This window comes from Crocodylus siamensis, chromosome 1 (genome assembly GCF_052110815.1).
Source record: "Crocodylus siamensis isolate JL-2025a chromosome 1, ASM5211081v1, whole genome shotgun sequence".
In the NCBI taxonomy this organism is placed as follows: Eukaryota; Metazoa; Chordata; order Crocodylia; family Crocodylidae; genus Crocodylus; species Crocodylus siamensis.
Window position 1 is genome coordinate 386250483 of NC_143395.1, and position 24935 is coordinate 386275417.

A 24935-nucleotide genomic window follows, 5' to 3' on the forward strand; every position below is an offset into this window, starting at 1 on the left:
GTTGACTTTATCAATATTTTAAAATCTTAAAAAATACTTAAAAGCACAATTAAGATGTCTTAGCAGCAAGGTGACTTATCTATCCCATCATTTACAAAACATAAGCTAGTAAAAGAAAGGAAATAAATGTTTATGAATGGCATAAATGTATCAATGCTATTCACATGTTATTCATAGACACTACAAAAGAAAAATATCTCTCATTCTACCACAACAAACTTAACTTTGCCCCCCCCTTGGATTAATTAGATATATTATTTTTGTTATTTTGATTTTACTATTTAAACATTGCATTTGAAGAGATGGTGTTCAATGGGAAAATGGTCCATTCCTACATTAATCAACAGGAAAAATTGTGGTAATTTAATTATTGTTTGAAGCTGTGATTCTCAGGCTGTTGTTATGTGGTTCAGTATTACTTTTTCTGCTTATTACATCCACTTCTAGTTTTGTGCCTTCCAACTCCAAAATCTTTCCTTGACCTGGGATCTCATTTACGATACTATGCAACTGTTGATGAAATCCATTTTTCTCTTCCCTTTTTGCTGCTTTTATTGGAGTGGAACAATAGATTATCATTATGCAAAGTTTGCCGTAAGCAGTAGTAAAAGCTGGCTGTAAGAAATTGCTCAGATATCAGTTTTCCAGCTGTTTGCTGCAGTAACTGTCTTCTTGGTCACTGCTGTACAACCTCATCTCTATGGTTCATTTGTCCATGTGAATGTCCAGGTAAGAGTGCAATTTCTAGCTGTCACCTCTCCTGTACCCTGCCGATGTGCCTCCTACAGGGCAGCAAGGGTGACTTGTAACTTCCTTAATTCCTCCATTACTAGCTCATTCTGGCCTGAAGCAGAGTTTTTGCAGTCCAGCATGCAAGGCATGTTGTATGTTTACCTGTTGCCCAAAACCCATGACCATTTCTATTTGTTAGGCATCATAGGCTTCAGCTGAAATCCATATAAACTAGATTGGTTTAGCTGTGGAACAACTTGGTAGTCCGATTCACCCATTCCCACTCACAGACATGCCATGTCACAGCCTGCTGGACTGTCAAGAGCAGGTGACTGAGGTTCCACCCTTGTCAGCTCGCCTTTCAAGATGAACCAGCGTGGATGGCTCAGAGTGTTCCTTTCCCAGAAAGACTTGGCTAGATAGGCTCAGCACTCTCAATCTGCCCCAGCTTGAAATGAGATATTTTTTCTCAGCTTATTCATAGCATCTGATGAAGGAGGATGTCACCTAGGAAAGCTCCTGCCTCTCTGAACAAGCTAGTCTATGAGGTGCCATCCTGCCTTGCCTTCTGCCTCACTTTAGACTAACACAGCTTGCTGTGTCTCACTCTTTCTCATAGTTAGTGTAGGTTCATGGGAACTTATCTTGAATTTTCTCTACAAAACTTTTGGATTTCTTCATAATAACAGGAAAATACAGTAAAACTCTACTCCCATCTCCCTTCTGAAGATGCACCTCTGGCACACTGTCCCCCAGCACCAGCATAGGAGAAATGTTAAACACGTTCCATGAAATGCACAACCTGATTATTAATGGTAGTTTGTTCCTTCACAAAGATGTGCACAGAATTTTAGGGAACACACAAGAGGCTCCAACCAAAAGCCAGACTGACCACGTCATTATCAGTAAAAGCCACAAACAGTCATGGCTGGAAGTTAAGAGTCTGCAAAAGTGCTTAATGCACATACCATTTGTGGGAAAGATGAACTTGAAGTCCAAGAAAAGGGTGTATTCAAATTGGATCTTGAAAAGTTGAAGCACAGCTCTCTGATGCTGATGCTTGGAGGCCATTTCAAGTTATTCATGTGTGAGAAAACTTGGCAGACCAGATGGGAAATATTCAAGGAAGTGATGCAATCATGTCTTAAGTATTGACCTGGCCACAAGTTCATTCAATTATTGGCAAGATAAGAGAGGGAATAAGCCACAAGATTGTTACTTAAATTTGTGTAAAACGTATGGAATAGCTTTGTGTCTGGTTCCCATTGCACCTTAAATTGAATGTTTGTCCAGCACTCCCAGGCTCCAGAGCACACCAGAGCCCTTTAAAAGTCTGGTGCCCTCTTAAGGGCTCCCTCCAGCTGACAGCTCAGATCAGCTGATCTTGGCTCCCAGCTGGGGGAGCACAGAGGAGCTGTTTGTTACCTGCTGGTGCAGGAGAACCTAGGATCATGATCCCAGGCTCCCCCTGCACCGGCAATATGGCATGATTTGGATCTGATCCCCATATCCCACAATCGCACCTCCTGCTATGCACACGAGATCCCATAGTGCCTTTAATTTAACATCTGTCAATAGTCTCAGTAACATTAGGTGTTTTTTAAGCAAATATTTTATAAGATATATCCTTTGCATGTTGTGATTATAGAATCGTAGAAAATGAGGGTTGGAAGGGACCTTAGGAGGTCATCTACTCCAAGCCCCTGTTCAAAGCAGGACTATTCCCAACTATATCATCCCAACCAGGACTTTGTCTACCTAGATCTTAAAAACCTCTAAGGATGGAGATTCCCAGCCTCTCTGGGTAGCTTGTTCCAGTGCTTTACCACCCTCCTTGAAAGAAAATTTTTCTTAATATCTAACCTAAACTTCCCTTGCTGCAACTTGAGACAATTGCTCCTTGTTCAGTCTGATCCTGGGTTGGGGGTGGTGAGTGCATACGTGCATGTGCACCCCCTCCCCCCAGCCCAGCAGGTCAGTCAGTGGGGGAGGGAAGGGGCAGGAGCCAGATTGCAGCCCCCACAATCAGGGACAGAGTGCAGTGGAAGCAGGAGCAGACTGGTGAGTGGGGCCCCAGCCCGGGGCAGTGGTGGGAGGATCAAGGCTGGGCAGCTTGTCCAGGGCTGTGGGGGTTCCCACCGCTGTGTGTACCCCAGGGGGGCACATGCCCCTCCATCTCTGTGTGGTGCAAGTGATTGCTGCTACAGGCTGGGCTTTGCACCCTGAGCCCAGCTGCAGCTGGCCTGGGAGTGGCCTGAGGCCATGTATCTCCCCGCCTGGGTTGAGCCTCACTCCCTGCCTGCATGTGGCATTGGGGTGCTCCCACATGGGAGAGCTGCTTCCACAGCTGTCTCCACTGTGCACAGATTGGGAGGCACATGCTCCCTCCAAATGCAGGGCAGCTCAGGCGGCTGCAGCAGCTGAGGTAGGGAGTGGGGCTGGGGCAGACCCTGCACAGCCAGTGCAGGGTGGGGGACAGAGCCATGAGTGGCTCATATGGGGGGCATGGGGGGGGCCCACACAGCCTAGGAGGGCATGGTGGGGGCGTGTGCTCCTAGATCTTCCCAGTGGGAACTGGGTGTCAGTAGCAGTGGGAGCAGGGCCACGGGGGGCGGGGGGGGTGGGGGGAGGGAGCTGCAACACTGAAAGCAGGGGTTGTGGGGGCTACAGCAAATTTTTGGGTGGCTGCAGCCCCTTGCCCCGCCTCATGGCCCCACTCCCAGTGCTGCTGCGACTTGCCATTCAGGCCCTGCTGGGAAGATCTGAGGGCACATGCCCCCCATAACTGTGTGCCCCCACTCTCCCTGTGCCCCCCAGATGAGCCACTCATGGTTTGTCTGCTGTTCCACGCTGGCTGTCAGGGCCTGCCCCAGCCCCATCCCCTCCCTCACTGCTGTTGGGTAGGGGGGTGGAGGGGACACAGATTGAGGGTCCAGCAGTGAGGGCAGGAGTGGAGCTAGGGCTGGGGCTTCAATCTGCTCTGCCCCCAACCCTGGCACTTTTCCCTCCCCTATTCCTTCCCCACAGGCTTACCTGCTGGGTGGGGCGTGGGGTTGGGGGGAGATTTTGGTTTTCTTTTAAATTCCAAAACTGATTTCCAGCTTTAAAAGGTTGGAGACCACTGGTCTAGCTCCATCCTCTTTGGAATGACCCTTCAGGTAGTTGAAGGCTGCTATTAAATCCCCCCTCAGTCTTTTCACCAGACTAAATAAACCCAAACTGAACTTGTCCAAATGTACTTTGTCATGTATTATCATTGCTTGAATTGTGTTCCTTCCTGCAGGGCCAGACTGGCTATGAATTAGGATAAGAACCTTTCCATTGACTACAGTATGTGTGGGACTGGGTCTACAAATTCATTCAGATATTCATTAATCTGAAGAGGATCTTTCATTTGGGAGTGCTGTGTTATTTTTATCACATCAAAAATAGAAACCATTTTCAGGAGTCCTTTGCTAGGAACAAATTCCATCTCACAGAATAATAAAAATATAGCTGTAGGAGGGACTTTAGAGGTAATTTGGTCCATAACCCCACCCTGAGGCACACTGTTTCATGTTTGTTTAAATCACTTAAAAGCTTCCAAAGAATTGGCTTATACAACCTCCCTAGCAGCCCTTTGCAATGCTCCCTTGCCATTATAATTATTTTTTTCCTAACATCTAAATATTCTTTACATGCCTTCCTTTTCTGCATCCTTGTGACAAGGTATTTAGCAGAATTCACAGACTTGTTGGAATACTTCATGGCCACACTATGAGAGCTCCTGCTATGGCCTCAAACTCTCAATCTCTGGGCTTCCAGCTGTTCATCCCAGAGCACAGACAGAAGTATACCTCCCTGCTGTAACTCAGCATGCTTTTGCAGGAAGTGATCTGAGTTACAAGAATCCCCTGGACCAAACAGAAATTCACTGTTGGTTCCAGGGGTTAGGGGTATCTAGCTGCTGGCTGCCTCCTAGCCTAGCCTATGCTATTTTCAGAATGGGAGGGAAAAGGCAGCAGAGGGAGCTCATTTTAGGAGTTCTGTAGCAAGCGCTGGAGGGTGGGGTAGGTGTATTGGAGCCATCAGAGGGACTCCAATACACCCACCACACCCTCTAATGTCGACTGGGGAACCCCTAGAATAAGCTCCATTTCTTCCCTCCCATTCTGAAAACTTGGGGTAGGGGCAGCTCCAATATACTGGGCTCCAAAATTGTGGGTGAGGGGGCAGGTGGCCTCTAATATACCTGCCCAACCCTCCAGCAAGGGCTGTAAAAACAGACCGTACTCCCTCCACTCCCTTTCCCACCTCCCATTTTGAAAACAGTGAGAGGTTGGGGGGCAGTGCAGACACAAGTTACAGAAGATGCTGTATTTTGAAATGTCTTTATCAGAACCCTCTGAGGGTTCAGATTTTTGCCCTATCGGCCATGTTTTAAGTAGTCTTCAGCCACACACTTGTGTATGGCCATGGCTCTAGGGTTCTTTGCATACTAAGACTTTTTGAGTGGAGGATGAGAGTGGAGATCCCAATCTGGGGTCTGTTCTGCTGCAATTATGAACAATTATGAACCTGCTAAGGCACCAGTCAGTGGTTTATGACCCAAGGCAGAAACAGGGAATGGAAGAGCTAATTCTGGCGAAGCCGTAACTGTTGTGGAAACTGATCCCCTTGGTCTGGATCAGGCTTGGCCTGTGAAGGAGCTTTAGGGACATTTAGAACCTAGAGATCTCTGGGGTTGGATGCTGAAATCAGAAAAGCTGAGGATGCAGCAAGATGAATGGTCCCACTCTTGGGGCAGGATTGCAGTGTTTCCTGCCAGAGGGAACTACAGCAGATCAATTTTCACTTCCCAGCTGAAGGCTGGAGGACACTTGTCTTTTCCTTAGTACATTCTTGGCTAACTTTCATTAACTTACTAATGCACTCACATTGGGCTTGGTTATAAGCCTCATGAAGCATTAGTGCAAGAAGGTTCCCTACTACCTGCATGGCCAAATTCTGTGGTAACACGCTGCTACTGGCTGTCCTGGACAGGCGAGCAAGGACAGAGCGGGAAGTAGGTGGAGCTTTGGTTTGAATCCTCGGTCTCATAAGGCTCTGCCCGGAACAGCTAAGCCAACATGACAGGGAAAGCAGGGACTGGATTGCAAAGGTGAGTCAGTTTGGGGCCCTGCCTTGCTCCTGGGGCTCTATAGCTACATGCTGCCTCATATTGAGACTGAATTGCAAGGTGTAAATCCAGGCCTCTGTCCAAAGGCTTTGTGGAAATGGTGCTTTGATTAACCTGAAATCCATTGGCACTGTACAAATTGTATACAGCACAGCTGAGTACCCCAACCACTTCTACTGAAAAGTGGCCTGTAAACTTGAGGCTGGGGCTCCATGGTACTTGGTAGAAACCTATAACACAGACAGCTCCACTGCACTGACTAAGCAATTGTTTAATGAGTTTAGGTTGGTCCAGCGCAAGCATTCAGACCCACTGCAAAAGCTTGTTTGCGTTGTTGCAACATTAAAGGTGGGTCAGGCAGGCTAAAGAGAAAAAATAATAATTTAATACCATGACAGAAGTGCTCAAAGGCCCCACTGTTGACAGAGCCCATTGTCCTGGCAGTGGACAAACCCAAGCGAAGAGGCAGTCCCTGGCCTGAAGAGCTTAAAATCTACTTAGTAATGAGCAGCGTTTAAACACATTGCCTTTCTGGATGGAAACCTACTTTCTGACAGCTGCCATTAATGCTTCATAGGCAGAAAAGAAGATGGAGATATATGGACCTGATTATTGAATTAATAAGTGTGCTAAAAATATGATGAGATGCATATATAAATGTTCCAGTCCATCAGAGACTCCTCTTAGCCTAGGCCCAACATGCCACCAGTTGAATTAGTGTCTCAAAATGCTTCTTCCTCGTAATCACTTCATGTGTTAGGCATGGGTCACATGCAGGATCCTCCTGATAAGAGCTGTTTAGTCAGCCATTTTCAGTGTACCACAGTAACTTCAATATTGCTGGGAAGAAGTATTGAAATGTGATGAGCCAAGCCCTTCCAGAATGAGACCAGCTTAGAATTCATGATATTTATAAAAAAAGGTGTCATGGATTATTTCTGTTTGCCGTCCAGTTTTGAGCTTTTTGGGTATACTGATGTTACATTTTTCAGCTTCTGTCTGCAGGAATGAGACTAGAAACCAGCTTTTTTCTAAGTCAGGATTCTCGTATATTCACATGATTCCAGAGGTTGTAGCTTTAAGAAAACCACCAAGTATCACTAGTCACAACAACAGTGTGAAAACTGGCAAAATTATAACTGTTCATAAACAGTCGGACCAGCAATCTTACAATGGGGTATTGTGGAATTAAATGATTTTTGTAAATGAGATCATTCTGAGTGCTATACAAATATGAAGACATGGCGACTTGTTTTGGCTGTTCAGACTAGAACAGATTTCTCACGTCATTTCTTCCCTTAGTATAACCTACATATGCTTAGTAGTTGCGGTTAGGATTGGGGCAGGCAATTATTTCGGGCGGAGGGCCACTTACTGAGTTTTGGCAAGCCATTGAGGGCCGCATGACAGGCAGCCACGGGCAGATAAATATTAATTTTCTAAATTTTTAGGGGCCCCATGGGCCAGATAGAATGGCCTGGTGACCACCCCTGGGTTAGGATGATATGAAAACTAAATGTTTGACTATGCTTGGTAATAACAGGGTTGTAAGGGACCTTAAGGATCATCCAGTCTAACCCCAGTAAATGTAGCAGTTCCCTCTAGTCTTCCTGTCCATAATTGTGGTTACAAATTATACCTCAGTCCCAACAATATACTTGGCTCTGTATGCATACTGAAATATTTTGCTCTCAGGATTATAGCATTTTAGGGTATGTTGTCTTCCCTGTGAAGATACAGGAACACAGTGACCTGAGTCTTCTCATGTCAGGCCACTTTTCCTGTTCTATCACTTAGTAATGGAATAATAGTAATAATGTCTCCTGAATCCTCTGATTCCTGAGTGATTGAGCTTCTCCCTTCTGCTCAGGAGGGTGGGAAGGACCCATCTTCATTCAGCTCTTTGGGGATAGCAACAACATGCACCATCCTCTGGGTCTATTGTAGGTTGTCAGTAAGCGCCCCCTTGCTGTTTCCATCTTTAGAATCCCCCCACTTAGAGGGAGCAACCTAGGAAGTATTTGCTTTCTGTCCTCAGTGAGGACAGACTCATCCATCTGTCATGGTACAAGGTAAATCAAGGTGTGTCTATACCACCCCTGTGGTGCTCTGGAGAAAAATAAGCTTCACCTGCTCTTGAGATCTCTCTGCCATGCTTGAGAGCAGCAGTGCAAGGCATCCCTGATGTACCCTCACGGCCTCAGCTCCAGGGCTGCAGCCTGCAGAGTGGGTAGAGTGGGTAGAGGTGCTGACGGAGAACCTTGTTTCCATTGCTATCTCAAAGAATTACCAAGGGACTGTAGTGCAGAGGGCAAAGCCCAGAGCTAGAATGCCATCGCCTCTTCTGCGTTGGCTGGTCCCAGGCTACCAACCTTCCAAGAACTACTGCCTTCAAGGATAGCTTTAAGTAGCTAAACCTGGTCAGGGCACACACTTGCCTTTTATTTAGTGTTTCTCCTCCCACCCCTGCTAACCCGTGACACTATAAAAATAATCGTGACCTGAAAAGTACTCTAGGGGGGCAGAAGTAAGACCCCCATGCAGGAGGAGGAAACCACCAATGGTCCCTTCTTGCCTAACTACTGCTGCATTAAGGTCCTCTTTCCTATTGCAGCATATACCAAGTTCTCACATCTGATGCAAATGCAAGGTGGTACAGGCACTAAGACTTGTATCCTGGATACTAGGACTTCCTAGCAGGGTGGTGGCAATCCTGCCCAGCTGTACAACCACCCTAATCCTCTCCACTTAAAATTGATCTGGTTTTACATAGGCTTGCAACACCATTACCACTTGAATGGGAGCAGATATTAAATCAGTACTCTAAAGGTAACTCAGTCTGTTTGAGGCAATTAGTCATAAACTGTTTCCTAACTTCCCAGCTGCGCTCTGAAGAGACATGCTTGACTCACCTTATTTAAAACATCTTGAAGGTCTGGCTGGTACCAGCATGTAACTACCACACCCTCTCCTTACTTGTGATCTTATGCCATGCCAATGTCAATTGGAAAAGGAGCTTTAATTGGCTTTGAAGACTGACTTTAGCACAAAGAAGCATTTTAGTGGTTCCTTTAAGGCATTAAAATTGCCATGTTAAGGCATTTAAACTTTAATCCATCTGTGTGTGCACCCACCAAACTACAGCAATGCATTGTTTGCAACATTGCACGTATAAAGGGCTCTGTGTTCGGTAACCAGCTTGCCCCTTAAAACAGACTAATCCTCACTTCAGCTTTATTCAAGTAGTCATCCCAGCAGCCTTTACAGACAGTACAAGATTCTATATTGCCTTTATCTACCAGGTGATTAACATGCAAAAAACCAAAAAAGGCAATTCCTGTTTTGACAACTTACAGGTAGAACTACCCAGACCATAAAGCTGGCATACTTCATGGATATAAGCAACGCCCCTATGGTGTGCACTCCAATATCCCTTGGGTAATTTTTTGTCATTATTTATGCATCAAACCTGTATAATCAGATATGGTTATCTGCATAGGCATTGATTTTTTTATTTTGCTAGGAGGGGGCCTAAGATGATGCCCCCTTTCCCTGTGATGTCACAGCTGGATCAGAGTCAAAAAGAGCCCATGGGGGGAGAGGCAAATGCAGGTTGCCTGCTGCAGGCTCGGGGCTCCCTGCCCTGCTGCCCCCCCCCGGGAGCCCCTCGTTGGCTGTGCTGCCATGGCGAGGCACCCCTTGCCCACCCAGCAGCAGCAGTGGGGGGTACAACTCTGTGCTGCTCCCCCCACTGCTGCTGGGCAAGCAAGGGGCACCTCACCATTGTGGCATGGCCAGCAGGGGTGTCCTGGGGGAAGGGCAGCAGGGCAGCCCATATCTGCCCCTGCCCCACTCACATATCTGGGCGGGGCACGGCTCCCCCATACCGTTCTCTGGGAGTGTGCGCAGTGACAGGGACCTGCTCCCCCCACCCCCAAGACAAACTGCCTGTGGCTCTGTCCCACTCCCTGCCCTGGCTGGTCAGCACGCCCAGGCCCAGCACCCTACCCACCCCCTCCCTCACCGTGGGGGCCTCAACCTATTCCTCCCATAGACTTACCTGCAGGCAGCTGGGGAGCTGCTCTCCACTGCTTGGGGCATATTCCTAGTCACGCATGTGTGCACACACACACATACACGTGGCATCCCTGCAGCCCACTTCCCGCAGCCCATTTCAGGGGCGCACAGCAACCTGGGTCTGTCAGTCTTCCATCAGAGATGGTTGTCACCCTGGCCTCTTGCTGAGGAGGGTCATGGCCCTTGGGTCCCCATGTACTCAGCACCTATGGTTATCTGAGGAACAGGAAAGAGAAATATAAATCAATGGGCAACAAAGATGGAAAGAAAGACCATATTTACCCAGATTACTCTGATTATAAGATGACTCCCCAGTCTAATTATACATATATATAATTAGATTCTATATATGGAAAATGTATAAATCTGTTATAATTTTCAAAGTATAGAATCTAATTATTGGGGGTTGCCTTGAATTTGTCTCCTGCCCACTGCTACATAAGGGGAAAAATGAGGAGGGGGAGGAGGTCAAGTAGCCCTTTGCTCTCTGCTTCCCCCAAAACTTTTTCTTCCGACAGTCCCTTCCCTCACTCTTTACTATCATCAGATCCTGCTCTTCCTGAGCACATGGAAGTGAGGAGCAAATTTGAAAACAATGACCTTGAAATTAAACATAGCTGTAGCAATTTGCATATAGTGCCCATGCATTTGGTTTATTCAGGATTGATGCGTGTTAATTTATTTTTAAACAGCTGCAAGTTTTAGCACAAGTACTCCATAAACACACTTTTGAGCAGCACATTGACACCTACTTATATGTAGCACAAACTTTTTTTGTGAAAATATGTATTTCTCTCTCTCTCTCTCTCTCTCTCTCTCTATATATATAGATACATAACCCTAGCCATGGTGCTACCCACAGCCACGTCCAGATTCCTGGAGACTGGAAGCAGAGATCAAGAATCTGTTGGAGTATGGATTAAGGTGGGGAGGAGGGGATGAAAGAAGGTAGGGGAAAAAAGGTGTGATGGGATTAGTGGTTTTGGAGGAGGCTTTATTGAAGAAGGCAATGAGTGAAGAGTCCAGTGGCAGGAAGAACAGGAGAAGAGGAGGAGAGGAGGTCAAGATAGAAAAATGAGACTGAAACAGTGATTGAAGGGAAGAAGACGACTAGTGGGAGGAATAAGCCAGGCACGCAAAGAGAAAGAAGATGTGAGGAAGCAAGAGATAGAGAGAGTGGCAAGTAATCTGTGCTTGAGAATAAGAGCCGTAGTAACAAGGGAAGGAGAACAGAGAAGCTGGATGATGAATGGATATGAATTGACAGAAAAAATATTGATTGAAGTTTTGGATGTTAAAGCAGAACACTTGAATAGCCTTGTTACCTTTCCTAGCCAGAAGTCTTGGGAAATTTTGTATTGGAGCTGAGAAGGTTATGAGGATTTCTAGAAGATGTATGCAGCAGTAGGTTTCATAGATTTCATAGACATTAGGGCTGGAAGGGACCTCGGGAGATCATTGAGTCCAGCCCCCTGCCCAAAGGGCAGGAAGTCAGCTGGGGTCATAGGATCCCAGCAAGATAAGCATCCAATTTACTCTTGAAGGTGTTCAATGTAGGTGCTTGAACCACCTCCACTGGCAGACTGTTCCAGACCTTGGGGGCTCAGACAGTGAAGAAATTCTTCCTTATGTCCAGCCTGAAACGGTCTTGCAGGAGTTTGTGACCGTTCGACCTCGTCATCCCTTGGGGCGCTGTGGTGAACAAATGTTCCCCCAGATCCTGGTGGTCACCTTTGATAAACTTATAGGTGGCCATCAGATCACCCTGAGCCTACGCTTTTCCAGGCTAAAGAGTCCCATGGCTCTCAGCCTGTCATCGTAAGATCTGTTTTCCTGACCTCTGATCATGCGCGTGGCTCTCCTCTGGACTCTCTCAAGCTTCTCCACATCCTTTTTGAATTGTGGAGCCCAAAACTGGACGCAGGACTCCAGCTGCGGCCTCACCAAGGCCGAGTACAAGGGGAGAACGATGTCCTGGGATTTGCTCGAGAAGCATCTATGGATGCAAGCCAGCGTTTTGGTCGCTTTACTAGCCGCAGCATCGCATTGGAGGCTCATGTTCATCTTGTGGTCAATGATGACCCCCAAGTCTCTTTCTTCTGTAGTGCTATCCAACGTAGCACTGCCAAGCCTATAAGGAAGCTGCAGGTTTTTCCTCCCAAGGTGGAGAACCTTGCATTTTTCGGTGTTAAATACCATCAGGTCCTCATCTGCCCATTTGCTGAGCTTGTCCAGGTCAGCCTGGATCACCCACCTATCTTCTGGCGTGGATGCTTTGCCCCAAAGTTTGGTGTCATTGGCGAACTTGGCCAGTCCACTCTTGACTCCAATGTCCACATCATTAATGAAGATGTTGAACAGTATGGGTCCCAGGACAGAGCCTTGAGGGACCCCACTGGTCACAGGACACCACGATGAGTGACTGCCATCAATTACAACCCTCTTGGTCCGACCACGGAGCCAGTTTCCCAGCCAGCGGATCGTGGTGGAGGTAAGGCCACAACTGGCCAGTTTGGCCAAGAGGTGATCATGGTGAGAGAGAAGAACTTAAGAGGATAAATTTTATTTCAGGAGGGAAAACAAGAGAGAGGACAATAATTATTCAAATGTACATAGACATGCTTGAGATGGGGGAGACAGAGAAACAGTTGAAGTATTATATACAAAAAGTTATGTATGTTGAGAAGATACATGATAAATATGGTATATGGGTGGGATTGTGGAGAGCTTGGGTAACGAGGGGGGATGAGAGGAGTCCTGATGGGATAATGCACATACCGTCAGTAATTCAAGTAGGGCCACACCAAGGGTTTACAATTTGATTTGAATAGCCTAAACTCTATAGCAACTGTAGGCAGGAAGGACATCTGGCAGCATATTGCCAGCATGCAATATGCTACAGATGTGAAGGGAAAGGGCACAGGGTGGCAGGGTGCCAAGAGGTACTGAAGTGTGTTATTTGTGGGGAAGACAGACACTACAGTGGTGATATTTCTTCTCAAATAAATCTAGATCTACAGAAGGGAAGTAAAGACAGGAAAAGGAAAAGTGGGGATGAAGAAGGTGCTGAGTGAGAATGCATGACACTGGAGGAGATGTCCCAAGAAGGAAGATCAGGAGAGGAAGAGAGTGAAATTTCAGTTGTCAAAGTGACACAGCTGGTGGCAGAGGAGGGAAAAGACGGGAAGACAAGTGGAGCAAGTGACTTTGAGACACAGGAGAGAGAAGGGAAAGAGGAGAGAACGATACAGGAAGAAGAAAAAGGAGTGAGGATAAAGCAGAAAAAAAAAAGATAGCCAGATTGGGAAAAGAAAGAAATCATATGCTATGAAGCTTAGAAAAAAGTAGGCAGACAAAGAGTGAGGGAGAAAGACAGGCTGATGAAAAGCTTATCAGAGCTAATGTGTTCTGGGACTAATGGAGAGGGAAAAATGGAAGGAAAGAAGTGGAAAGGTAGGGAAACCTTTCTTGAATGTCAAAGCAATAAAACAACTGGCAAAAACTATGGAGATGTGAAGAGGGGGAGGATTAGAGCTGACTGCATCAAGCAGCAGCATAGAAGACTTATAAAGTGGCAGAGATGTGTAATTTAAATGGACAAGAATGACTTTGTGTCCCATAAATGTCAGAAGTGTGTTATTGAGGAAGAGGTGGGATAAAATTATGCCAATATTGAGGGGGATTAAATTGGACAGGAGTGTGGAATCCCATGGGAGAGGGATTTGTAAAGAGATGATGATGGGTACTGTCACAGTAGGTGGGGCCAGATGTAAAAAAAGCGTTTGGCATCGTGATTTTGTTCAAAAGTGACGAAGTGTGGCAGGTGCAAATGATTCTTGAAGGTAGACTGAAGTGGATGATGGTGGAGTTTGTAAAGAAGGCACTAGGGATTTTTAAATATATACATACCAGCTGGAAAAGAAGAAAGGATCACCCTGTTTAAGAAATTAGAGGTGTATGTAGGTGGATGTAGGCAGCATATTCTAGTGGAGGCTCATATCAAGGAGGGGGATAGGAGAGGGGATGGAGGGAAGGGAGAGCTAAACAGCTTGTCAAAGGTACTGATTAATCTAATAGAATGAGGTTTAAAGGATGTATGGGTTGGTAAGAAGGTGACTACAAGGATGGAACTGAGTGGGAGACAGGTGTCAATGACTGATTTTATATTAACCCCAAATGGAGTAGGGATCGGAAAGAAGGAGATCTTAGATGTGACCTTCAGTGATTAGCAGAGCTGAGAATGGAAATGACTTTAGATAAATGTGAAAGTAGGGATAAGGGATGTGGAAGTTAGATGTTCAATTATTACAAGATGAGAAGACCTGTCAAGAATATGGAACTGTATAAAGGGTGGAGGACTCTGAAGAGATACTAGAAAAGCATCTGGGAGTGGTGGATCAAGAGAAGAGGAGAATTTTTCAGAAATATTGGTCAAAGAGAAATGAAGAACAGGGTGGAAGAGCTAGAAGACCTGCAGGCAAGGAACAGGTATTATTAAAAGAGGTGGTAAGAGGAGTACAAGTGAAAGAAAAACTGGAAGACATAAAGTGACAGACTGAAAAATAGTTCAAAAGGAAAACAGATGAGAAAATCTTTCTGTCCAGAGCATCTTGGGTGAAGAAGGGGGAAGGATGGTGTACATATATTTCAATGAAAGTGAGGAAAGAAGGAAGGAATTGAAAGCAGTAAGAACTAAAGAAGAAATCTGAAGAGAAGAGAGCGTGAAGGTGTTGGATGGAGCGGCAGAGTTTTATAAAGAGCTGCACAAAAGAAGAGCAGTGGATGGTGGAAAAATGAAGATGTTACTTGAGGGGATAAAAGGAAGGAACGGGATGGAAAGAAACATAAATTGGAGAAGTTAAGTATGAGAGAAGTGGAGGACTGTTTAAAAGCTTGCAAGAGAGGGAAGGCACTGGAAAGAGACGGACTTCCAGTGGAATTATGTAAAAAATGTTGGCAATGGCTGGGGACAGATATAATAGAGATATACTTAAGCATTTTGTGAAACTAGAATCCAGAATAAGAGGGAGTTTGCTAGGCAGTTTGCTTGGAAACTCTTTCTCACATTCCTTCACTGTAAACTAGCTGAGATGAAAGTGGTTTGCAGGGAAAAGGGAACCTTTAGGATCAAGGAACAGCAAACAAGCCAGCTACAGAGGAGTTTGCTAGGGCAGGTCTTCTTGGAAAAAGAGGCAGACAGAGAGAGGCAGCAGATTAGAAGACCTAGAGAGATGGAAGAGCTACAAAGAGAGGGAAGAACATCTTCCCAGACAAGCTTACTAACCTAGTGAAGGGGGCTTTAAACTGTGTCTGCCAGGAGATGGAGATCAAAGCCCTGAGGTATGTGGGGAGGTACAGATCAGCAGGATGAGATACATGAGGCTTTCTTCAGACAGGAGGATGAGGTAGATGAAGCTTTCTTCAGACAACCAGCACAAGTTTCCAGATAACAAGCCGTGGGTCTCATGGGGGATTTCAGTCACCTTGACATCTTCTGGGAGGGCCGTACAGCAGTGCACAGGCAATCCAGGAAGTTTTTGGACTGTTGAAGACAACTTCCTGGTGCATGTTTGAGAGACCAACTGGGCACCATGCTCTTCTTGATCTGCTGCATACAAACAGGGTGGAAGTGGATGGCAGCTTGGGCAGCAGTGACCATGAGATAATCGAGTTCAGGATTCTGACAAAAGGAAGAAAGGAGAACAGCAGAGTATGGACCCAGGACTTCAGAAAAGCAGACTTTGACTCTCTCGGACAACTGATGGGCAGGATCTCCTGGGAGGCCAGGTTAGGGGAAAGGGAGTCCAGGAGAACTGGTTGTATTTTAAAGAAACCTTATTGAGAGTGCAGTAACAAACCACCTTGATATGCAGAAAGACTAGTAAATATGGCAGGCAACCAGCTTTGGTGAGTTTAACCACAAAAAGGGAGCTTACAAGAAGTGGAAGCTTGGACAGATGAGGATGTAACAGACTGCCAATGTGGGCTCACCAGATTGGCTTGAGATACTTACCCTGGGGTAGAAACAGGGCTGGTGAACTCTGAGCGACCCCAAGGGTAGAGCCGGGGAGCCCTGCGCTTGGAGCAGGATTGGCAAGCTGCGATGTGTGTGGGGTGCCAGGCCAGTCATCTGGGGCAGGGGTTTAGAGCAATGAACCCTGGGAGCTGCCTGTGCTGCTGACCCTCTGCCACTGACTGCCTCAGAGGGGACTTAGTCCTGTCCCTTATTCTGCAGCTGATTGTCATCAGATGGAGTCCCTGAGCTTTGTGCTTGGGTCATGCTGATTGCTGCAGGAACCTACTCTGTTGCTTGTTGCTTGCCTTTTTGATTGCCATGGAGGGTCGCCCTTCAGCCTCTTTGGGGGGTTGGGGTTTGATACAATTTGATTGCTGCGGGAGTGAGCACATTGCTTCCTTGTGGTAGCATCTCAGCAGTGGCTGAAAGCTGCCAGTTACCCTGCCTGTGGTTCTTAAGTCAAGGGTTGACAAATGCATTCTGGTTTGTTTTGTGATTCTGGTTATGCCATTTAAATTCACTTGTAAATAACCTTTCCTACTGTTTTGTAAATAAAGTGTAAATAGTTAAATCGGTTAAGTGTTAGACCTTCTTGGGACCACAGGCTGCTCTGTGGGGAGCAGGGGCTGACTGGAAAGTAAATTGGTGCTGGCCGGAAGCCCTGCCCCACTCTCACCACACCATCCCTGATATTGGGCAGGGGTGGCAACTATTGGGCCGCCACCCAGGTTACAAGTAGGAAAGAGTATAAGACTATTGCTTGGGCATGCAGGGATGAAATCAGGAAGGCCAAAGCACAATTGGAGTTGCAGCTAGCAAGGGACAGGAAGGGAAACAAGGATTTCTACAAGTATGTTCGCAACAATAGGGAAGTCGGGGAAAGTGTCCCTTGCTGAATGGGGGTGGCAACCTAGTGGCAGATGATGAGGGAAAGGCTGAAGTACTCAACACCCTTTTTTCCTTGTCTTCATAGGCTAAGTCAGCTCCCAGTCTACTGTACGGGGCAGCAAAGTTTGGGGGAAGGTGAGCAGCCCTCAGTGGTGAAAGAACAGGTTAGGGACTATTTAGAAAATCTGGATGTGTACAAGTGCATGGGGCCAGATGCAGTGCATCCAAGGGTGCAGAGGGAGTTGGCTGATGTGATTGCAAAGCCATTAGCCATTATCTTTGAAAACTTGTGGTGATTGGGAGAGGTCCTGGATAATTGAAACAGGCAAATATAGTGTCCATCTTTAAGAAAGGAAAGAAATAGGACTTAGAGAACTACAGACCAGTCAGCGTCACCTCAGTCCCCAGAGAAATCATGGAACAGGTCCTCAAAGAGTCCACTTCTAAGTACTTGGAGGAGAAGATGTTTAGGAACAGTCAGCATGGATAAACCAGGGTAACGTCATGCCTGACCAGCCTGATTTCTTCCATCATGAGATAACTGTCTCTGTGGAAGTGGGGAAAGCAGTGGATGTGATATATCCTGACTTTAGGAAGACTTTTGATATGGTCTCCCACAGCATCTTGCAAGCAATCTAAGGAAGTATGGGTTGAATGAATGGACTGTAAGGTGGATAGAAAGCTGGCTAGATCATTGGGCTCAATGGGTAGTGATCAATGGCTCAAAGTCTAGTTGGGTGAGATGGGGAAGGAGAAGGCAGAGAAGAGATAGAGAAAAAAAATGTGGCAGTGTTTTTTCCAGAAGGACAAAGGAATGGAGTGAAAGTTATTACTCCTTCCCGAGTTGGGGAGTTTCTGGAGAGGTTAGTGTATTAATGATGAAAAGGGGTGTACCAAGAACAAGGTATAGTTATAGGTGGAGCTTGTCACGTTTTGATGTAGTTTCTTTTAGTTGTTTTGCAATAAAAAAATAAGTTTTCCATCAGCATGTTTGTCCAATGTGGGCCATGTGTTTTATATCATGCTCAGTCTTGGCTGCATTTACTCAGCTTTATAGCTGGTTTCCATTGCTGAGCACATGCTTTTGGCAACAGTTTAATGATAGACCATGTATTTAGTGAGATTTCCATGTATGTGATTATAAGATGAGGGGCTTTTTTCCCCCATGCTAGTTGGGGGAAAAACCTTCATTTTGTATTTGAGTAAATATGGTAGAAACCCTTTCAATGCCTGCCTTCAAAAGGAAGGATTATAATAACATTGCACTGATATTCATTGGAGAAAAATGCATTTCCTCAAATACATTGGTTAGTTTATATAGAATGAAAACACTAATACAGTGTATTCTGGGACTGAGAAGTTTTTGGATAAACTATTTGGTTTGAGTGCTACTAGCTGTTAGGATTTCCTCCCCCTAACACTTGGGGAGGTGGTATTCATGCTGAGGGGAGTTGCTTGTGCAGTCTTTAAAGAAGAAGCAACAGGAAATGTTGGGTGCAGCAAACACTGGCATGACTCCTTTTGGCTGGTTTGTAGCAATGTTTCCTAGAATTTTGTCTTGCAGGCCATTACTTTTGTTACACCTCCAGAGGGATGACTGAGTTGTAGGTGTAGGTTGCCATATTCCGGTTATAGCATATTCCGCTGTCCTTGTGTCCAGGCTGTCAAATTCAGATACCTTTCATATCCAAATATCAGCTCATTGGACCACCTAACAGCCCTCTCCTGAACGCTGTTCTAAGAAGCAACGGAACCTCATTTATATCGGCAATCATCATTTTGGTGGAGGCACCTGGGAGGTTTTGTGTCTTTTTAAAAAAATCTTTGAGGACCCCTTGAGTCTCCACCTATCCTATTTCTTCACAAGGTAGCTATCTGACCTATGGCTCCATGTACTTGGGTCTTCCAATAGCAGCACAAACAACTTCAATATGGTCAATGGATACAATGGGACAAGCCAACCAAACTCTCAGTCACCCCAGTACAGCTGAAAATTCAGTGGGTCAGATGAGGATGGATTAAGAGGGCCACTATTCTTGCCCTTTAATGAATTTTATATTCTGTTTTCCTCTCCCAACAGTTTATTCTCCCTCTCTCCGCAGTTATAATTTCTAAGTCCTTGAGCTGGAAGAGGTACCTTAGTCTGATATGCGACCCGTCTTGATGAAAGGGAGGCACCATAGATCAAACCATCAATTTTGAAGTCAGTTTTGCAATTCAGGGTGGATTATAAAACATGAGCATTAATCAGATATTTCCCAAGATGAAAGGGTGATAAAACTTGCATAAGATTATTTTGGGGAAGAATTATCCTGGGATTAATACATTGTCCATGGATCAATATACTTTGGGTTTTTTTCAGGCATTATCACAGATCTCTAGTGTAACTTCAGAAACTTAACTCTTCTCTGGTCCACTGTCTCCCATCTGTTAAATGGAAATGCCATTCCCTTATCTAATGAAAGCCTTAGTTAATTGATGCTGGTAAAACTTTTTGAGAACTGGTGATGGAAAGTGCTATAGAGAAGCAACATTATTGATATGGCTATCTGATTTGGGGGATTCAAGTGTGATTCCTAATTGCTATCTCTCTACAAAGGCAGCTCTGGGGATAAATAATTCATGTGTGGCAGGGCCCTGCCTAGCTTACCTCTGTACTGTAGCCCAGGTGGCCAGGCCACCACTGGCACAGCTGCAGCTCTGTGGCCAGAGAAGCCAGGCCCTGATTGAAGCATGGCCCAGCAGCTGTACACTGAAAAATGGCCTAGAGCTAGGAATGTAGCAGGATGCATTCGGTGCTGGAACCAGAATCAGATGTGCTCCCCTCCACTGGGAGCACTCTGTTGCTGATGTTGCCAGCCAGTAAGCCAGGGAAACTGGCCCAAGCCTGCCTGAGCGTAAAGGGAGCTGACCCAGAGAGCCATCTATGTTTCAGGATGAAGACTGCCCAGAGGAAGCTGGGCACAGCTCCAGTGGCCCATCTGGGACCCGACCCAGGTGCCAGGACTGGGCAATCTGCACCGGAGCAGCTGAGCCTATCAGCCTACACCACTCTGGAGCCTGCTGCATTACAGGTTAGGCAGCTATAGGAGAGGGTGAACCAGGGGTCCCAGAGGGCACCTGACAAAGGCAAACCCTGGTGGGATGGCCTGCCATGCCCTAGCCTTCTGACAACCCAACCGCACACATGAAGTGCACTGTCAGGGGACACCCACCATGTCTGTCCACAAGCTGGCTCAACAGGAACCACATGGACCCACTGGGACACCTGACTTTGGGGTAGTAGGAAAAAGCCCTGGGAAAAAAGGAGCCACATAGAAGAAGGGGAATGAGGGGTTGAAAAAGCAAACCCCTAAGCCCCAATGCTTAGGAATGAACAGCTCATCATGGGGACAATGATGCCCCACCCATTGCTTAGCCTGAGCCACACTGAGTTATGTTGTTTTCTTGTGTTAGCAATTTTTCTGCAAGTGCAATAAGGCACGGCAAGCAACTGTGACACTGGAGCATCATCCCAGCTGTGCATCGAAACACCTGTAATGGCATCGAGGCACAGCCTGTGATCTACAAGAACACCCGAGTGGAAAGGGATAGGGTGTAGGGGAGGAAGAGCCCCACAGAAGACACACCAAAGGGTTGTCTCTGAACCGGCAAGAACCACTGAGCAACATCACAGAGGTACGAATAACACCCAAAGCTGTGGTAGGTGAGTAGACTCTGGGATGGTCCATCCCCACAAGGCAGAAGGGCTAGGGTCTGCCACACATGTCTCTTGACAATCAGCCCAGTGACTGCATCTGCAAGGCATCCCATCTCCCTTCTGCTTTGAGAGATTGCAATAGCATTCTGGGCCCTTCAGGGTGGGAACGGGGTAGATATGTTCTCCAAATTCTCGTTCCCTACAGGGATCCTCTGCTCACATGGCTAGGTGGTGGGATAACACCCTCCATCTGGAGCTTCCTTGAAGATGGAAATGCTACAGAACTGAATTACAATAGATCCTGGACCCTGGACTGCACAAATCATAGCTTCCTGTTAACTCGGTGAGATAAACCTTCAAACTTTATGGTGTAAGCCAGCCTCCAACTCAGGAGGTAAGAAGCACACCCTAGCCAGATCCAGATGTGAAGACACATGTGGTTTGTGATGTGCAGACCTCTTTGTGGTGCCACAAACTGCCTGCCCAGCACATTAAGATGTGCCCTATACTGAAAATGTTCAATGTGGGGGCAAAATTTGCTACTGGGATTTCCCAGTAGCAAAAAAATATGCTGAGAAAAAAGTGGCATGGCACATACCACAGGAGTGTGCAGTGGCAGACATGGAGGCTTGGTCCTTGAAGAAGATGCTCTGGCTGCCAGCCAGAGTGTCTCCCCTCCTTAAGTTCTACCCCAACTCCTCCAACATGCCAGCAACCAGGAGAAACAGGAAAATGGCAGTTTGCCCAAAGTGAGGCATTTTACCCCACACCAAAGCGCATGTGCAGGGGCATGTGCAGCGGCACAAAGTAGTGGCACAAATTTGTGCCACTACTATTTTTGCTGCTGCAAGCTCACACCACTGCATATGAGAATGTGCTCCGTGGGTACATCTACATGTGTGCTTTACTGCAGAGTTGACTAACTAGCTCCACAGTAAAGTGTCATTGTCTACACGTGCACCTATTAGGGCTCAGTAAATTAATTAACTCTGCTGTAGGATAGTACCATCCAGGGCAAGTACTACCCTACAGCAGAGTAGTTACCTGAGCTGAAATTCACATGTAGACAGTGACCAGGACTGGGTGGGGCATGAGGGTGCTACAGTGTCTGTCTGCTGGCAAGCCCCACACTGTAGTACCCTCATGCCCCAACCAGTCCCTCCACAGCATGTTGAACCAAGGCAGAGCAGCTCTGGGGTGGCAGACTGATCCCCTGGGCCCCAGCTGCTTTGCCCCAGGTCAATGTGCTGTGGTCCTAGGCACACTTAAATGCTGCGCCTGGGAGCAATAAACTCTGGCGTGAACTGCACTGGAGTTTATTGCTACATGCTAATTGCACATATAGATGCACCCTCCGTGCGCCATCAATCCCATAATAGCATACTGTAAGGTATCTTTTACTTTGCTCTAAAGCATCTGGTATTGGCCACCGCCAGGGACAGGGCAAGATGGATTTGTGGCTCAAGTTCCTGCTTTCCTATCAGTATTTTTTTAATATAGTGATAACCCATATTATAGTCATGGGTGGCCTGTGAGGTAAATGGTATGTGGATTGTACCATTGCCATCTTTCCCCCACACCTCAATTAAAAATAAAACTTTGCAATTAATGGTGTAAAGTGTCTTGTAAAAATGTTTACTGGTTGACAGTGGTCCATTTCTCCAAAATGTTTTGCGCATGTGTTTTGCACATTCATTAATGTTTTAATTTCAGCCAACACAGTTCATTTATAGTTGACAGAGAACACATCAACCTATTGCCTGCTTAATACGAAGATCAGGTCCTTGTTTTGATAAGGCTTTACATTCAAAAGACCTGCAATCCATAAACCAGGCACACCCATTGCAGACGACTCAGTTGGTGGAAAAAACCCCTATATACAGTAATTGTTCTCAACAACACCTGATATTCTTTTCTTAGTGCAAGATGGAGGTGATCCCAACTACCTGATGAGTCAGCACTTTTGCAATGTAGGAAAGTCACACCTTCTTCTGTTCCTGGTCTTTCTGTGCCAGTTCTGAGCTTCACAGAAGCAGGGAGGATTAGGGAGAATATGTACCATTGGCTCATGTGGAACATGCTTCCCAAAGATTACCAAATTGACCCAGGTTATATGAAAGTTGGGTGCCTGTTTCTTACAACACTCAGAGTCCATACTCATGTCCAAGCAACATTGTGGAGTTTCCTGTTTACTGTCTCAATAAGTCAACATCATATCTGCTCAAGTTACTAGAGTAAGGGTGGTTTTCCTAACTGCCATGCCTGCTAACTTATTGAGAGATCAGCAAGTCAAGCCGTTTCCTTTGCATTTATAGTACAAGAGATGCTCATACTCACCTTCCATACAGTCCTGGGAGCAATGACGAGAAAACAGGAAAAGGGAGGTCTGACATGTAACCAAAAATTCTCCTTTTTAACAAAGGTGGCCAGATAAACATGCATAGCAGAAGCAGACCCAGACTTTGAGGCAGTCTCTTAATTCTGGAGGGCCAAATTTGGGGCCTTGGAAGCAATGACACATTGGCTCCTTCTAGTCTTACATTCCTAAGAGGTTACCAGTCATGTGTGTTATGTAGGCTATGCTGTATAGCAGTGCTATCCAACTAGCGGCCCATGGGCCATATCTGGCCCCCAAGGGGGTAACCTGTGGTCTCTGGGCTACTGGTCCAGGCACAGCTCCCCCATTGTTCTTCTCTTGCTGTCTCCAAAGTCTCCCCCTCCCTCCTCCTACTTCTGCTTCCTGCCCCCACCCCTGTGGGCAGGGTGGGGCAGCCTATGGGGCTGAGGGAGCCCCCAGCTCGGGTACTTGGGGCATCAGGAGGCACTGCAGTGCAAGGGCAAAAGGGCACATCCTCAGCACAGCAGGGGATCCCAGATGGCATGGTTCAGTAGGGGAGACATTTGGGATGGGATGAGGGGGCAGTATGGTGCAGCAGAGGGGGCACCACACTGGGCGTGTGCCATATAGCACAGAATGTGGTCTGGGGAATATGCAACCCATGCAGCATGTATCTAGGGCCTGTGGCTCCTGGCTGCTCAGAAGTGGGACAGGCTCTGTTGTAGGAGGAAGAAGGGCAAATACAAGTATAATATATTACATTATTATCTTTTTTCTCTTCCATATAGTCAACTGTGCACGGGTCCCTCTAGAGAAAGCTAAAATGACAAGGGGATGTGCAGATGTAGGGTGACCATATGTTATGGATTGTCTGGGTGAATCCTGGATTTTGCAGGCCATCCCAGTGTCCCAGCTGCTTGGTGTAAATTGAAGCACGGAGAGGCTGCTGCTGCCTGCAATGCCCAGGCCAGCTCCTGCTGAACAGTGGCTGGAGGCAGGGAAGGTAGGCTAGGCTGGGCACCGCTCCTCAGCCAGGATGGCTGCCTGCTGCTGGCAGCTTTGTGCTGTGCTGTTGGGGCCCCTGTCAAGACCTGGTCTGCGTGTGGCAGCCCTGGGCATCTGCTAGCAGTTGTGGGAAGGGCCGTATCAAGCCGGGTCCAGCCCCCATGCATGGGAGGTGGAGCCCGGCTGTGGGTCGCCGCATTGTCCACTGTCCTCCTCCATCCCTGGCATCAGGGCCCCTGGGAGCTGCAGGGAAGGGGATGCATGTGTGTGTGTGTGTGCATGCACACGCACATGCAGGCACCCCCCATCCTGGATTCTCTTACACCTGTCCCAAATTTCCTTAACAAAATATGGTCATCCTAGAGAAATGTAACATTTGAAGCTCTTCAAACACTTTTGAAGCCCTTCAGGGGACAGCCTTACAGATATATGTGCCTTTCAAAGTGCTCCAAAAATGGCAGAAGTGAACCAAACCAAAAGGAACCTTGAAGGAAACATACTGTTTGGAAGCATTTCATAATGAAGTGCTTCCTGTTACATGGGCATGCTCTAGAGCAGTGGTCTGCAAACTTTTTTGATCACACACCCCTATCAGTAAAAATTTTTGAGCACACCCCCCCAATATAGTATATTTATATTCACGCACCCCATCAGTAAAAATTTTTTGAGCACGTACCCCCAATATATGTATATTTATTTATTTATAAATTATATACATGTACTACTGTACTAATATATTATGTACATTATAAAACATACACAAAAAATAGAAATTAAATCGTCATTGTTTTTACCTGGTAATGTGGCTGACAAAGAGCTCGTACTAGGAGTAGGAGAAGTGTCAGCTCTGCCATTTTCTTGTTGTTCACTTGTGCTTGCATTATTAGTATTAGTATCTTCAATCTGCGGTTTCTTTGCAGGAATCTCTTTAAGCCACTTGTCCATTTTGTGAGGGTTAGTTTAGTTAAAACTAGATAATATAATCTGTAAATCCACTTAACCGGGCACACCTAAGCTGCAA

At 46.4% G+C, this 24935-nt stretch overlaps 1 protein-coding gene across 1 annotated transcript in view; it reads left to right on the forward strand.

The window, feature by feature from the left end:
* The first annotated feature begins 12163 nt into the window (after window positions 1–12163).
* The window catches only part of LOC149875192 (gap junction beta-6 protein), a 55184-nt gene continuing 42412 nt past the window's right edge, over window positions 12164–24935 (forward strand). The window contains exons 1-3 of the mRNA XM_090029237.1: window positions 12164–12458; window positions 19807–19945; window positions 20328–20549. The gene's annotated coding sequence lies outside the window, so the exon portion shown is untranslated. The remainder of the gene's footprint in view (window positions 12459–19806; window positions 19946–20327; window positions 20550–24935) is intronic.